The following is a 17,679-nucleotide window of genomic DNA, read 5'->3' as shown; positions in this document are numbered from 1 at the left end:
TCCAATTCATCGTGAGTGTCTACTTGCCAAATTGGTTCAACACCAAGGTCAAGTCATCGTTCTCCGAAGGTCCGAGGCATGTTCTCTTTCAGCTTGAGCTCCTGAGGAGTCAGCCAAGGAAGGTTGTTCAGATTGTGGAGCAGACTGTGAGGAGATCTTCCTGGTATGCTCATCCCGAGGCAGTTCTGCAGACAATGCTCTGCAGTAAGGATGAGGAGGAGAAAAGAGTGGCAGTCAAAAAGATCTTGGATATGAGACTTATGAGAGGATCTGGGCATGACAGATCGGTGGTGACGATTCCTTCAGGGTCAGGAAGACTCCTGAAGTCCAATCTAGAGTGCCAAGACCCTCCACTGATCTCATAGATCTGGATAACATCAGGCTGGCAGTGAGCCCCCTCTTACCTGCAACCTCCTGTGTTCAAGTCAGGAAAGCTTTTCCTGGACAACCCCATGCATGTCCTACTGGCCTCGCACACCCAGAGTATAGGCGTTGTGTACAGCAAGTGGCCGAGGCCCTTGATCCGTGTGCAACCAGGGAGAGGAGGAAGGAAGCTACCTCCGAGCTCAGGTGGTCAGCAGGGAGGTGATGAGTAGAAACAGAAACAAGAAGAACCCATGTTTTCTGTGGTGTTGCAGCAACACCGGGTAGTAGTAGTAAAACCGGTTTTTGTATTTGATGATTTTGTTTTCTAAAGGAATATTAAATTTAATAAATGTGTCAAGATCATTCGTTTCACTATTCTGGATCATTTTCATCCTAATAAATTAACCTGATACATTTACTTTACTTTAAATAAGCTATTTAGTGGTGTTGGTAAAAGGGTGGGAATACTGAATTTTCATAAGAATTCAAGTTAAAATTTACCTAGCTAAAAATGAAAACTTTTCAAATCTGAAGATATCACATGATTCTGCACATAGAACTACATCATTAATACCATGGGCCGATTTTTCAAACTCAAAAAAAAAAAAATTCGCCTCCGTATGACACACCCTACTGTGGTACACCACTGACACTCCCAGGTACACTTCTTACACTCCCTGGTTCTCCTCTGACACTCCCAGGTGCACCTCTGACACTCCCAGGTACACCTCTGACACTCCCAGGTACACCTCTGACACTCCCAGGTACACATCTGACACTCCCAGGTACACCTCTGACACTCCCAGGTACACCTCTGACACTCCCAGGTACACCTCTGACACTCCCAGGTACACCTCTGACACTCCCAGGTACACCTCTGACACTCCCAGGTACACCTCTGACACTCCCAGGTACACCTCTGACACTCCCAGGTACACCTCCGACACTCCCAGGTACCTCTGACCTCCCGGTACACCTCTGACACTCCCAGGTACACCTCTGACCTCCCACACTCCCAGGTACACCTCTGACACTCCCAGGTACACCTCTGACACTCCCAGGTACACCTCCTCCACCTCTCACCTCCCAGATACACCTCTCACACTCCCAGGTACACCTCTCACACTCCCTCTCACACTCCCAGGTACACCTCTCACACTCCCAGGTACACCTCTCACACTCCCAGGTACACCTCTCACACTCCAGGTACACCTCTCACACTCCCAGGTACACCTCTCCACACTCCCAGGTACACCTCTCACACTCCCAGGTACACCTCTCACACTCCCAGGTACACCTCTCACACTCCCAGGTACACCTCAGACACTCCCAGGTACACCTCAGACACTCCCAGGTACCTCCAGACACTCCCAGGTACACCTCCGACACTCCCAGGTACACTCCGACACTCCCAGGTACACCTCCGACACTCCCAGGTACACCTCCGACACTCCCAGGTACACCTCCGACACTCCCAGGTACCTCCGACACTCCGGTACACCTCCGACACTCCCAGGTACACCTCCCAGGTACACCTCCGACACTCCACACCTCCGACACTCCCTGGTACACCTCCGACACTCCCTGGTACACCTCCACACCTCCGACACTCCACACCTCCGGGTACACCTCCGACACTCCCTGGTACTCCTCTGACACTCCCAGGTACACCCTCTGACACTCCCAGGTACTCCAATGACACTCCCAGGTACTCCTCTGACACTCCCTGGTACACCCCTGACACTCCCAGGTACACCTCCGACACTCCCAGGTACTCCACTGACACTCCCAGGCACTCCTCTGACACTCCCAGGTACACCTCAGACACTCCCAGGTACACCTCAGACACTCCCAGGTACACCTCAGACATTCCCAGGTGCACCGCTGACACTCCCAGGTGCACCTCACACACCAGGGGCACCACTCTACCCACACACCAGGGACACCACTCTACCCAAACACCAGGTGCACTTCTCTACCCACACACCAGGGGCACCTCTCTACCCACACACCAGGGGCACCTCTCTACCCACACACCAGGTGCACTTCTCTACCCACACACCAGGGGCACCTCTCTACCCACACACCAGGGGCACCTCTTTACCCACACACCAGGGGCACCTCTCTACCCACACACCAGGGACACCTCTCTACCCCACCTGGGGGCCTCTCTTCCCACACACACCAGGGGCACCACTCTGCCCACACACCAGGGACCTCCTTGCCCACACACAGGGGCACCTCTTTCCCACACACCAGGGCACCCCACTCTACCCCACACACCAGGGACTACCACTCTACGCACACACCAGGGCACCTCTCTACCCACACACCAGGGCACCTCTCTGCCCCCTGGGGGCACCCCTCTCTACCCACACACACACAGGGGCACCTCTCTGCCCACACACCAGGGGGCACCTCTCTACCCACACACACCAGGATCACCTCTCTACCCCACACACACCAGGGCACCTCTCTACCCCACACACCAGAGCACCACTCTCTACCCACACACACTAGGTGCACCTCTACCCACACACTAGAGTGCCTCTCTACCCACACACTAGGTGCACCTCTCTACCCACACACTCGGTGCACCTCTCTACCCACACACTAGGTGCACCTCTCTACCCACACACTAGGTGCACCTCTCTACCCACACACTAGGTGCACCTCTCTACCCACACACTAGGTGCACCTCTCTACCCACACACTAGGTGCACCTCTCTACCCACACACTAGGTGCACCTCTCTACCCACACACTAGGTGCACCTCTCTACCCACACACTAGGTGCACCTCTCTACCCACACACTAGGTGCACCTCTCAACCCACACACTAGGTGCACCTCTCTACCCACACACTAGGTGCACCTCTCTACCCACACACTAGGTGCACCTCTTTACCCACACACTAGGTGCACCTCTCTACCCACACACTAGGTGCACCTCTCTACCCACACACCAAGTGCACCTCTCTACCCACACACCAGGGGGACCTCTCTACCCACACACCAGGGACACCACTCTCCCCACATCGTACACTGACATATTAACTTAGAGACTTATTTTGACTCATTAATTTGGGATTTTTTCAAGGGTAGAATTCATACCAGATATAAAAGATTTATAACTCAGGTTGTAAGGTAACAAACTTGTATACATTAAAATCAAGGACGTGTTCTGTATAAATAAAATTGTACGTGAAGGATAAGGTAAAATAACGATAAGTCACTGTAATAAAAACCAGCATTGGGTCTTGAGCTTCGTCTTACACGTGTCCAGCAGGAGCAAGTGACACGGAGGACAGCACCTCCCCGACCAGCCTTAATATCAGCATCGTCTTCAGTGACTCCGTCTTCTCCCCACTGACCGGAGGAGCGGTAGTCAACAAAAGCTTGGGTGGCAACGGAGGAGCGAGGGATCCAAGCTTCACCTTGGCCGCCCTACGCCAGCCCGGCATTCACTTAGAGGAGGGCGAAGATATAGATTCCTTCATTGCAAACCTTACCATTCCTCCACCAGCTGAAGGAGGTGTGGTAAGCAATGTAGTGATTATGCATTCATTATAATGCTGCTGTTTTTATCCATTTTGATGACTATACAGTACATGGAACTCCAAGATATTCCCTTATTTACAAATAGAGAATTGTTCTGTATATACGATGCCGTTTACAGAACCTTCAGACGTGCGCGGAGAACCGTAAGATGGGGAACGAGTACGACATCTCTGCGTTTATTATCCCGCCGCCTCCTCCACCCTCGGACGAGAAGGACAACAGGTCGTTCGACATTATACGGAGCCAAAGAAGGAATCAGTAGGGTGAGTTGTTGTGAGGTTCATCTAATTTTCTACAATTAAATGCAATACTGTATTACTGTAAGTGTACTGTGGAAGTGTTTGTCTGAACTAAATGAATTTGTTTCTGTTCATAGATGTTATTGATTTACCGTACAGTGTAACATACATCATCGTGTAAGAAGATTACCGCACTGTAATAATTAGTTATGAGTTTATAATAAATACTGTACAGTTTTATACAACACAATACGGTACTTAGGAAAACAGGGAGGCCATTTAAAATCACATTTCCTGGTGGTATGTATGACTCTCAGGTTGTTTATCTCTTTAAGGAGGAGTATCACTCTAGGTGTTTTGTTATGGGTAATGTCAGACTGTTTTCAGGTTGGAGAAATGTGTTACTCAATGGGTTAAAATAGTTAAGTTTTATTGTGATTTCTCCTGTAGTAAAAGAATATTGTTAATTTATTAATTTATCATTCCACCACTTAAAAGTTTATTAGCTGCTGGGCCAGTTGGTCTGTTCTTTTTTAATTTGCTGTGAACACTAGTGTTAGGTGTTCGTACAGGAAGAAATCTATAATATTTGGGAGTGTCACTGGATAACACCCTTCTCATGTGTGTCTCAGCCAGGACTCAAACCCATGATACATTCATTACTGCCGTACCAGCAAATGTTTGTTTTTACCTAAAGTATTTGCTGTTAGTTCTTTCCTTCTGAAAGTATATCACAAACAGTGATGTAGGAGGTATTTACTTTAAGATATAATTTTTTAGTACAAAAATGAGCTAAATTGGTTTATCGTTACAGATGGTGTGCGAGGACAACAGCGACATGGAGGTCGGGGAGAAGGACCACGACATGGGCGAGGTGCACGTCAGCTCAGAGACGATGGCCAAGCGTGCCAACCTAGCGGGGAAGGTCGCATCTCTGCAGAGGCGCTTCGAAGTTCCTCCCAGGACTGCCTACGGTAGTCTGCCTACCTCAAGTGCCTCCGTAGACAATCGTCAGTTGCTACCGAGATCAAATAATTCTAATGTAGGACATGAACTGCATGCCAAATTGGCACAGGCATTAGAGGAAAATGATAAGATGTTCAAAGGTTTCGACACTCAACAAATGACGAGTGCCAAAAATACCGGCGGAAGTCGGGAGAGCGGCGACTCCAAGCATCCGTCGGTCACGGCCAGAGTACGAACCTTCAGCTCTGGGGGAAACTGGACCGCCTCTTCTCTTCAGCGCCAAAAGACCGTGCCAACCAGTAAGGCAGAGGGAAAATAGGAGGACTCTCCACCTCCCCCTCCTCCACGAACGCCCATCACACGAACCGGCACTCTGACTAACCCAAAGAAATCCAAGCCTTCTCGTCCCTCGTCAAAAATCCAGAGAAGTATATCTATGAGCACAGGTAACCTCTCCAAGTCTGCCTCTCAAGACGACATGACGAGTCACGCCAGTTACATCACCATCCTGAAGTCGAGCACCAAAGCCTCGGCCTCCAGCGAAGACGTCAGCCAAGCCAAAGCCTCCCCGGGGTCCCCCTCCAAACAAAGGGTAGCCTCCAGTAACGATTCTCTCGCGTCGTCCTCCAGTGAATTCCTCTACTGAAGAATTACTCTTAAAATTTTCAATAAATCTCTAAACATCATTAATGAACTACAGCTCAGCCAGTCTGGAGGTGAATATATTCTCTATTTTTGGGAATTGGAAAAAAAATTGATTTTATGTACTGATGTGTTTAATTCTTTATACGATCGGTAGCATGGATACAATATGAAAAAAAGACGAGGGTAGAGGGAGGTAAAGGTTTTATTATGAGAAGTTGGTAAATGTAACAGCTGAGAGGCAGAGTTATCCTGTTTAACGCTGAGAGAAATAAAGATTCAATGTGATAAAAGAAAACTTAAAAGAGAGGAAACGGTTAGATGGGATCTCTTTAGTAATCATATTGAAACTGTCTATTTACCTAGAATAATACAGAATAGGGATGTTATAAATCTTGGTTTTAATAGAATAACAAAAGTGTATTGATTATGTTTAATAAAGAATCAATAGAATGACAGAGGGAAGATTTTGAGATATAAGGTAGGAAAAGTGTACTAGTGGAAGAAGAGTTTGGAACCAGACTTGGAAGAGATTATGTGGGTCACTTTTTAAATTAAGGAGCATAAAACTTACATGTAAAATTATCTAATGAAATCGATAATGTTTTTATGATATTTAAGGACCCGGATAGAGTCGTTAGAAAAGCAATGTAGGAACGTTAGAAAATGTATTAGATAAATACTGATTGTTGTCTATAGGCAGTGTACTGTATGTGAGGGAGAGGTGAAGTTGTTGCTGATGAAAGTAAGATTATAGTAGGATATGTAGTGTCACCATGATTGATTGGTGTTTGCCACGATGGGATGATAATTGAGGTTGGTGCTGTTGATGTGGTTGGTTGAGTAAAGAAAGTTGAATATGTTAATAAGTTTGGTTGATTGAAGAAAATTGATGGTGCGTGCGTGCGTGCAATATGTATGAAGCATTATCTGTTAATTTTAGTAAATAAAATTTCTCTTCCTCAGGACAATGTGAAGGCAGGTATGCAGAACAAAGGCCTTCGTTCACCATCACCAGCGCGTAAGGAGTCCCTCGCCAGATAACTCAGAGCGGCCACCCTCGGTGCCTTCCAGACTTCGCAAGCCACAGCTCAGCCCAACTACTTCTCCTACGAATAATCTGCCAGGCACACACCGTCTGCGTCCTTCGGGCAAATTAATGGCTCCTTCCGGACCTACCGGCGTAAGGCTCCCGCGAGCAGTCCCACTTCTCCTCGAGGCAGGGCTGGATTCAGGAGTGGGCAAAGTGGGCAGCTGCCCAGGGGCCTCCACATCTTACAATATTTTATTTGGATTATTTTTGTTTTCATCCTTTAAAATTCATGTTTATCTAATCCATCACGTAAAACTATGTTCAGCAAGAAGCGTGATAGAAATTAGGCAGGCAACTCCTTGAAATTCATGAAAACCTGGTTTTCCTATGAACCGACTTGAAACCACATGAATGACTCCAGTCATGTCTCACTTTTGTGTGTGTGTTTGGAATTTGTACTCTATCAATAAATATACAGTTAATTAAAAATGTCTCAATGTTCTACTTTCCTCAGTGTAACTGCATATGGCTTCAAAATTCTCCTAAGAAATGCTCAAATTTCACAATTTTCCCGGGGGGCTTATAGCGCCCCCCCGGAACGCCCAGATGTTTAGGCTCGCTTCACTCGCCACCCCACCCTCTTGGGTAGTTATAATGAGGGGGCCCTCCACAAAGAGGCTGGCTGCCCATGGGCCTCCACAGGTCTAAATCCAGCACTGCCTCGAGAGGGTACTCGCTCCCCCCAAAAGACTCCCAGAATCACTCGTAAGGCAGCCAGCCGATGCTGACGAACCTAAGCCTCGGCTCCCCGCCAAGAATAGTCAGTCGCCGGCTCGGAGAGTTCCGGCATCGCCGCCGGCCACCGCCAACGGCATCAAAAGTCCCGTGCGAACCGCCGACAAAAATTCCACTGCTTCGAGACTGCCCGGACTGGATAATTCCAGCGTGGCTCTTAAAAACCGCCTGAACCAAGAAGTCGCCAAAACTCTCTCCCAAAAACAAGACGGTCAACGGCACGGATCCGGACGATTCCCCGGACTCTGGTAGCTTCGATCAAGATTCGTTAGAAGAAGCAGAAGTGATGCCTCCGGCGTCTAGAGATGCCTTCCGCCGTTTTACGGGAGCGGTCGGTCAGTCCCCGACGGAGATGGTAGCGACCTGTGCAGAAGCTGAGCGTTTCAGCGGCACCGCCACTCAAGACGAGGCAAAGTTCCAGGAGGCCAGAGAGGCTCTCACCAGTGAATAGAGACGGTTCGTAACGGCCTCGAAGTTATTCGTCAAGTCGGCCACAGAATCCGAAGACACGTTATTGCAGTGTCTGTCGACGTGTATGAAGCTGATGCAGCGCATGGTGGACGTGACCCAGCAGGTGGTGCGGCACACTACCACGCCTCTCCACGTGGTAGTGAAGGTGAGGGACGTGGCCACCACCTACCACTCCACCGTCCGGGCGGCGCTGGATGGACCATCCTTCCATGAACACCCTCATGACTCAGGCCACCAACCTGGCCGGCGTACTCACCTCTCGCTCAGTGTGTTCAGCCCGTGAGATCCCCGACGCTCCGACGTCGCAGAATCGTGTGCATTATCGTATTATTAAGATCGCTCTCCCAGTAAAGAGTTGCAAAAATCGCCTTTGACAGTGCAATGAATGGAAACTTACAAAAGAGTACTTAATGTATTTACACGTTTGTAGATATAGAAATAAACCCGATACGCATAATGTCAATCACCGTAGCCCGACCAGCTTCTGTAAATAACGATAGAAATCTCAGGCATTATGAACAGTCAGTCCGGAGGAGAGTGAGAGCACCGGCTCCAGAGTCGAGTGTCCGGGACGAAGCTGGGACAGTCTGAGGGTGACGTAACAGAGCTGTATATTTCAGTACATTGATATAATTGTGTATAACAATGCCTAAGTTACCCCCAGTCTCGCATTTGACTATAAATTTCCAAGTGTGTTTGTTTCTCAAATGTACTTAATATAGCAGCTTTTTCAGTTACTTTTTTTTTATTATTCCAAGTTTATTGGCACTACTTGCAATTGTTCTCCAGATTTTTTATTTGTTGTACAATATAATTGCAACTTATGGTTTGTTTCCACTTTCCATTAATTTGTTCTTTGTCTTGTACAGTTTGAGGCCCTCTACCCCTCTCGGTGTATATAACTTCTATACAGCAACAAAACTTGTCACATGTCAGCCCCAGTTAGGAGTTGTAATTCAGTTTATCTGCTGTATTTTCTGCTAAATAGTGTCATAGTATATCCCGTCTGTATCCCCTTGTGCATGTAGATAACTAAGGGTACCGGGGTATACACTGTAGGGAGATATATCTACTGTAGCTGTGAGGACTATTAGTGAAGGGTTAAACAATCAACGGTTTCTTGTATAGGAATGTTGTAATATAATGTGAATGACAGTACAGTAATGGAGGTTGGGAGTACGTTACTGTAGTGGTAGTACTGTAATAAGTACAGTAGTAATTATGGTGACGAGTACTAGCAGTGGTGGAGGGTGTAGTAGTACAGCTATACTTAAGGTAACAAGTTATGTAAATCTACCACCCAAGACGAGTGAGCTCAGACGTGGTGGCCAATGGAGTTCCTAAACATATGAAGTAGGAGTGGATTGTTCCAGAAACGCTGCTGCCTACAGATTCAGGGTAGGAGCTACCAGTACAAGGGCCTCGAGGTTGTGAAGGAGAAGCTACTTCGAGTGGTTGGGGGAAATGTAGGCGTTAGTATTGTGCTGGAGACATTCCTCAGTAGCCAGACCAGGAGAACTACTGACCTCACCCAGAACATGTACTGTGTTGAGCTAGGTTATACAAGCATTATATAAACTCAATTTTCCTCGTTTATCCTCCCATTTCGGGTCATTGTGGTAGCAGGAATCTGGCCTCAAATACAGAATTGTTCTTCCCTCGGGTATTCACCAAGTGGGTCTTCCACCATAATTACTGGCCACTGAACTACCACCTTTCTATTTATACCGATTATGAATTGGCAAGGGAAAAATGGAATTAAAATGGACGATAAAGCACAAGGGGTTCAAAGACAAGAATTGATGGAGCATTTACATTAACAAGTATAGAGTCGGTTGTATCATGACCACACAGCATCTTATATGTATTCAACAGTAAATTCGGCCACCTAAACTGCCAGGTTTCAAGGAGGTATGGGACCAGGTGGACTCCTGTGCAGGTTTGAGAAAGTGGCTGTGGACACCAGGTGCAGTAAGGATACACGCCTACTATCCTCACTGGTAAGGTATATTAATTTCTATATTGCTTCCCTGGCAGATAATCAATGATCAGTTAAAAAAACCTTTGCTCTAGGCTCGAGATTCCATTCGTACATTCATTCAGGTGGGAAGCTTCAGATGGATGAAAGTTTAGAGTTCACACATTGCTCGATTGAAGTTACCAAGTAAATGTATTGTGCTAGATGGTCTGGTGGCGTCTTGAAGCCGAATTAAGGCTCATCTAGCAAGAACAATAGTAGTTTCCGATCTTATGTGAACCTAAATTTTTTAAGCTGCTAAATTGTATACAAGTTAGAGAAATGTCGAGTCTAGTCTTAAATTGGTCTAAAACTCCCCAGAACACCGTTATTAAAGGAACTAAAAAACGGAATTTTAAAATTTAAAATCAAGTTTATTGTAGAAATATGTCGATCATATCTACAGTTAAATAAATACAGCAGTTCCCGCTCCTATAATTCTTCCCCACTCTAGCCGGGTTCGTCCTTAACTGCCCACATAACGAAGGTAGGTAGGTCACTGTGCCGTGGGTGAAGCTGGATTGGTCCACTTTCAACTAGAACGAAACTCAAATTCATCCCCTCACTAAACCATTTCCAGTAGTTATTCCACGTAGTTCTCGGATATCTGGAACAAGCAAGTAATCAGAGATTAAATATAGAAGTATACTTTGTATCAAACTCAATCACACAGAAATAATTCACTAAATACATTAATATATAACCAAGTTATATCAAATATAAATAGTTAATCAACAAAACTCATTTTTAACCAACAAGAAAATTGTACTCAAGAAAAATAACACCAGCATTTGAAGAATGAAGAGATGTATATCCATGGATCCAGTAGTATTACTTCCTTTGAGGTTATGATCAGTACTGACCTCCCGTCACAGCTTTCAGAGTATTTAAGGACGGCAGTGGTGGGGGGGGGGGGTGATACATGTGAATTAGGCGGGAAAATCTTAACTGGGCTAACCACCTCTTAACTGGGCTAACCACCTCATCACAAGTGTTTAAGACATTTCATTTCTCGATAATTGTTCCATAAAACTTCACTATGTCGTGATTATTTATCGCCTTTCTATTGCTAGTTTAATATTTTTCTATTTATAACTTGTTAATTTTTCACTATAGAGATTAATGAATGTGGTTTACCGGGAGTTAAACGGGCGTAACAACCATTAGCGGCTTTACTGTGGTGGTGTCTGTTTCTGGCCGCCCATAGAAAGTCGTAGAATTCGTCATGCTATATTTATCAAAACTTCAAAAACCAGATCACAATTGACTTTGATGTGAAAGATTATGAATAAAAGAAATACAGCGCATATTAAAGTTGGAAGTTTCTCTACATTTGTCACTTCCACATAAATACACATCTGAATCTGTAGATAATGGTCACTCATAATAAGCTCATTTAAAAATGAAAAGTCTTTAAGCTTGGTAATAAAATAAACTAATTCAATAAATGTCTGGCTGGGTTCCTTCTATACATTCCTAAATCTACTATAGAATTCATTGGCCTCTTTAACAGTGTAAGCAACTGCCTATAGCCATTCAAGCAAACCATAAAGTCTCAAAAGCCTTATTGGACAACATCGTGACAAGTATTGCTAACAATAAAAATGGTTCAACGTCACACTGATTCTAAATAATAAAAGTTTCACCCTTTAAGTAAACCAGCAGTACTTAAGTATTCCAGGCAGTATATAAGTACCACCAACATATAGGCTTTACTAACGTACAGTATTGTTAATGAATGTGGTGAGAATACTTCAAAGTTTGTATATATATAGTGCCCCAAGAACGAAGGCACATTTTCTTTCTTGTTAAATTACTGAAATATTTATGTTTTTCAGTTATTTCACATCAAAAATCATTTTATTTTTATGGACTCTATTACATGCTAACATAGTTTTATGTAAATGGTAATAAATGATAATTCAAATAGCTGTTTTATATATTCAACGTAAAAAGGTAATAAGATACGGAATGATATGGAGGTGAGCGCCATCTATGAGTTAACAGCACTACTAAACCTTCATCACGGGGTACAGGGGGAGAGTTTCTCGTCTGGTGGTTCTTGGATCCATCACCAGCTGGAGCCACAAGACAGAGGAAGAAGGTGGAGGACGGACTAAGTGTACCACGATCTGACAGCCCCGAAAATATCGGCCTGAGGCATCGGTAAGACATTTATTCATAATATTATACCAGATATTTAACATTAATAATACTAAGAAGTTATTGGAGAGTTATTATGGTTAGACAGAGTGTATTTAATGGTTAATTTAGTTAATTGTGCTGGGTCGTCTGGTGAAGTACTGTATTGGTATATTGTTGCCACTATATAACATCAAAGTTGAAAGTATGTTTTTCCGGTGGTTTTTGATGTAATGAACGAATTTGACCTTCATTTGTGGCGCAAATCAATAGTTTTGAGATAAGCCCCTGGTGAATTAATATAAGTGGACAACCATGGAGTTGTTGATCAATGTGTTGTTCCGATGGTTTAGGAAAATATTCGTCCATTGGCTGTCCTCGGGTTTTGTATGAGTGTTTTTTTTTAGATTTTTCAGTGTTTTACTCAAATGTGCCCTTTTTTTTGTAAAGTAACGTTTTGCCAAAAAATAACATTTTCAATTTTAACAAACTGCTAATTTTGCCAATAAAATAGAGCTCAAATTTGAATAAAACACCAAAGTACACCAAAAACTAATTCTCATACCAAAGAACCTACCTAACCTAACCTACGAGGAGGAGACGAGTTAGGAGTATAACCTCGGGTAAACGCGGTGGGAACCTGCGGACAGCCAATGGACCAATATTAACCCACTTTTCTTCAATGACGTTTCCCTCACAAATGACTTAAATATAGCAGGGAGATTAGGTAATTTTAAGTAATTTCTGAGCAAAACGTCGTAGAAGAAACGTGTTTTAACATTGTCTAAACTATTGGAAAAACACATTGTTCAACAAAAAGTCAATGGTTGTCCACTTGTAAAAATTTACCACCCTGCCCCTCAGAAACTAGAGCTATAAGAATCGAGGTAAAAAGTGTCCAAAACGCACCAAAACCCATCGGAAAAAGTTTTGGATTTAACCTAACCTAACCAAACCTAAGCTAACGTGGGTGTGTACCGCCATGAACAGACATACATAATGAACTGTTAAATATCTCGCTTGAACGTATTTTGTTCCAGAAATGTTATTGAAGAAAAGTGTCTTAGAATTGTCAAACTTACCGATTGCAATTATAAAATCCCCGAGATTCGTTTAGCGACAAGTGAAATGGCAAAAATAGGTTTTCCCTAGTGTATTATGTTTTTCGAGCAATTCTAACCTTCATTTCTGGTATAAATGAGCCGTTATGGAGATATGACCTCAGTTACCGGGACGAGTTTGATTTTGTTCATTTTTTCCAGATGATGATGTTATTATAGTATTTTAAGAGGCGACATTTGCTAGAAGCTATACTGTACTGTATAATCTGATGTAATATAACCAACCAAAACGACCTACCTAACCTTACCTAACTTCCTAGCCAGGGCGTGGAATTGCCATATTAAACAAAGTACTTATTTTGATATCTGGTACCAATGAAAGCAACTTTATAGAAGCGTCACGGTGTAATTTGTATTTTTGTGGATGCAAGAGTGCGCTCGGACTCGGCGAGTCGGCTATAAACAAACGCGACGCGGCGAATCGGCCAATTTTTTGGAGGAGTGTTTACGGTAAATGTAATTAGTCGCCACAGAGCACGGAGAGACATCGTTTTAGTGTCGCGTGCTCGGTTTTTCAGTGTTTTCCCCCCATTTCCTCCAACCTTCATTCCTTGCCCATTACAGGTGATTTAAGATCATATAAATAATTAATGAAAAAGTGTTTTTAATTAAAATAAAAAGTTGTCGCCTCTTTTAAAATATTATAATAAGAACACCTATGGAAAATATGAACCAAATCGGAAAAACTCTTGCTGGTGGTAGTGGTGTTCTGAGAAAAAAAGAAAAAACCTAACCTAACCTTTCCTATCCCTTAACACTTCAAATAATATATTAAGGTTACTTTATTTAACTGATGATAAATTAAAAAGTTATTTCATTAATGTTTTGTCAGTGTGTCATTAGCATTTATAGGTCACTAGGGAAGCTGGAATACGTTTAAGAAACTAATTTGCAATCCCAATAGATTTGAACTGTCCTCTGATTGGTCACAGCAGATTATGTGAAATTCAAACGAAAGGAATTTAGGTATTAAATTGGGCAAAAGTTTTTGCCCGCTAGTGCAATAAGAATCCGTCAATATTGTCGTAACTTCGTCTTATTTTGGTCACGTCCACAAAATGTAACCGCGATGCGTCGCGTAAGAAACCGGGTGTGCCAATTCATTTTTTGTGCGTCCGTCACAAAAGGTTAGATAGGGTTTTCAATTTTGTTTAACCTTTCATGTTGAAAGTGTAATTCAGTTTGGAAGAATGATTGTTGTTGTTGTTTCTAGTGTTAAAGGAAATAAAGGTCACACGTTTCTATTAGAAAAAGCAAAACAAAATAAAAACACGGAAAATTGCAGTTTCGGCGAAGCGCCGAGGTCAGACTCATTCTAAACACATCAAAAACTATTGGAAAAACCTAATTTCAACCTAACCTAACCGATTTGAGAAATCAGTTTCTCTATGTGGTATTAAACAAACAAGTGCCTTTGTTATAAGTGTACGAAGTTGTTATTTGACCAAATAAACCGTCGGCTATTTGACCGGGACCTGCGAGGATCGTACGCATACGATATTAATGGGATTGTAGTCGGGATGATTGTGGGCATTAAACAAGTCATTACACTGTGGTATTATTTAATTGTAGAAGTTTCTGTGGGCAAAATTATTGTTTTATTTTAGATCTCTGTCAAATAATCAGTGGTTATTGTGCCGAGTACTGGTCAAATAACCCCTGCCTATAATATAATAGTTTTACACTGTTGTGTATTATAGTATAGCTATTGGTCACATTTCCAGGAAGCTTCAAGGACCAACAACACATCTCCATGGCAAGCTCAGAATCGACCGTACAGACCCGTCCGGTCTCGTCTACGACTCCGTTAACTGAGAAACGCCGCCGTCCCGTGGGACGTGGGACCAACGTCGTCACTTCACGTCGTGTAGTCGTGTGTACAAGTCGAGTGCATTAGAGTACTTGTATTTAAGTGCACTTGTACAGTAATCCTATAAAAGTGGGCATTTACATAAATGTTTGTGTCTAAAGTCACGTCCCAATGGTGTCGGTGGTACGCGACACTTCAAAAATATTGCCCAGATTCACGTTTTCCATCCCATACCAAATTTTGAATGTGTGTTTATTTTGTTTTTCTTTAAAGTACAGTACAGTATAATATATTAATAACTTTTAGCTTCATTTTTAAAGCATAATTTCATTGTTTATTAACTATAATACTCTACAAATACTGTGCTACTTTTTCTACTTGTATGATTCAGTTGAGCTAATTAAACTTTTATTTGCATAGTGTTGAAGAAGACTACAGTACATAGTTTAAATTTTTACATATCAACAGTGCAGTACTTTATCTTAAGTAATATTTTCAGGCACTTTCTCCAACACTGCCTACAGTGGACCTGATGTGAACTAGAATGAAGTTGGCTGGACATGAAATTTACTGGACCTCAAGTAGTCTGTGGTATTGTATTTAATATTGTTGTGGTACTTTGAATGTTAGGAAAGTTCTACAGGCATTCCCCAGTTTGTAAGAGTACTGTGTCTTATAAAAACCTATGGTAAATCGAATCAATATTCCTATAGACTCACATTATAAAAGCCAAGATACTTTTCTTCAATGAAAAAAGTTCCCCCTCAATTATGTAGTCTCCAAAAAGTATTGATAGATTTTCTAGCGGTAAAATTTGAAACGCTGGGTGAAAGACTTTGATGTGATCTCCAGTGCATCAGCATAAATTGGTACAGGTACATCCGGTCACTATATGAGCAACAGCCATAGACGGCGGGTAGCGAGAGAGGGAGTCATCCTCGCGTGACATACAACCGTACAGTATATGCTTTACTATAACAAGAAATCCATTAAGCTATATTAATGTATGTATCGTGCTGGGTAGAAGCAAGGCATATGTAAAGAAGCCACTGACTGAGGATTACAATAACATGGAAATATACTTTAAATGGAAGAGTTTCGGATCACAACCGAGACGGACCTCGAGGCGAACATTTCACCGTGTCGTAGTGACGGTTTCATTCGTACCGAGCTGCAGAATATAGTCGTCGACGACACGTATGATTTATGAGAGGTGACCCAGGAAATAGTAGTTGATATTAGAGTGAACAGCTACAGCAATATACAGTATATTGGTCTAATTGGGATCTGCCAAATATTATTGATTCGTAAATAGTGTCGGTTTAACGTCACAATAAGAATTTAAATCGGCGCGTCGCCGGTCTTTTCGTGGCGGCTGATCCATCGCGATACCGCGGGTTCGCTCGCCCCGTTGCGTCTTTCCGATAATTCCTCGGTTCGTTTGACGTGAGATCCCATTAATGACCGGCACGGCGTCGGCGTCCATTTACGACACGCAATCTCAATTCGCTTGACGTGCGATCGGAAGCCTCGGAGGATTCGTATCTCTCAAAAACATACGTATGCTCATTCGTGCTCAGAGGTGTAGACGTAGAGTTAGCAACAGTTCTGAAACGGATCGTGTAACATTGGTCGAATAGCCTCGAAGCACGTCGACCCTGTGGCTAAAGATATTATTTTGGGGTGACCGTACTCGTCGATTATAAGCCAATACCGTATAGGAGCTCTTCGACCGACAGACGAGTCGAGCTCCCGAGGCTCGTTCGCGAGTCCGACTTAACTCTTGTAGATAATGATATACAGTAGAGCTATACCGTATATAGCCAGTACATTACGGTACAGTCGGTCTCCGGCTTACGACGGGGTCAGGGACCGGCGACCGGGTCGCAAGTCGAAAATGGGAAAATAATACTGTACATAGATGGGCGTCTCATTTTCTTCTCGGCACCACGAAACTCTCACTCTTACGCTTGCCGGCCATTTTAAAGGGAATTACAAATGAAAATGTTGTCGGTACACAGCGCAATCACTAATGTCTGCATTCAAAAATACGTAATTTGACAACATTTTGGTACGACCGAGGTGGTCGTATGTCGATTGATTGATTGATACGTTTATTGAGATACAAAAAAAACATTAATACATCTCAAAGGGATGAAGTGACATAAGTCATCCTCACCCCAGTCCAAACATCCACTCTATTTGCATGGGGACATTATTTATATGGGCATTTCTATATACATTAAGCAATGGGCATTCCAGTATATAATGTGGCAGGGTATGGGATCTGGATGTTCTACAAACTCTACATTCTTTATCCTGTTCACTTCTCTCAGCTCCAAGTTCCCAATAATATTTATATCCTAATCTTAACCTCATATACACTGAATCTTTCCACCTACTCCCATCTTTCCCATATGTAAATTTTGTGTTCATGAGAATATGATGGCAATGTTTCATTGTTTCCCTTTTCTCGTATATTTCATTCCTTTTGAAATTATCTTCTATTGATTGTATT

The 17,679-nt window shown here is 43.3% G+C and overlaps 2 long non-coding RNA genes across 2 annotated transcripts; one reads left to right on the top strand and one right to left on the bottom strand.

Moving 5' to 3' along the window:
- The first annotated feature begins 3,399 nt into the window (after positions 1-3,399).
- On the top strand, positions 3,400-7,115 carry LOC121864098. Its single transcript, XR_006088549.1, has 4 exons — positions 3,400-3,904; positions 4,044-4,188; positions 4,979-5,846; positions 6,739-7,115. It is a non-coding gene; the product is annotated as an uncharacterized LOC121864098 (long non-coding RNA).
- Positions 7,116-10,441: 3,326 nt separating this feature from the next.
- On the bottom strand, positions 10,442-12,066 carry LOC121864097. Its single transcript, XR_006088548.1, has 2 exons — positions 10,858-12,066; positions 10,442-10,695 (listed from the first exon to the last, which is right to left on the bottom strand). It is a non-coding gene; the product is annotated as an uncharacterized LOC121864097 (long non-coding RNA).
- Between the last annotated feature and the right edge of the window lie 5,613 nt (positions 12,067-17,679).

Source organism: Homarus americanus, unplaced genomic scaffold, assembly GCF_018991925.1.
Source record: "Homarus americanus isolate GMGI-L3 unplaced genomic scaffold, GMGI_Hamer_2.0 scaffold25184, whole genome shotgun sequence".
NCBI classification, from domain to species: domain Eukaryota; kingdom Metazoa; phylum Arthropoda; class Malacostraca; order Decapoda; family Nephropidae; genus Homarus; species Homarus americanus.
This window is presented reverse-complemented; position numbering and strand designations above follow the sequence as displayed.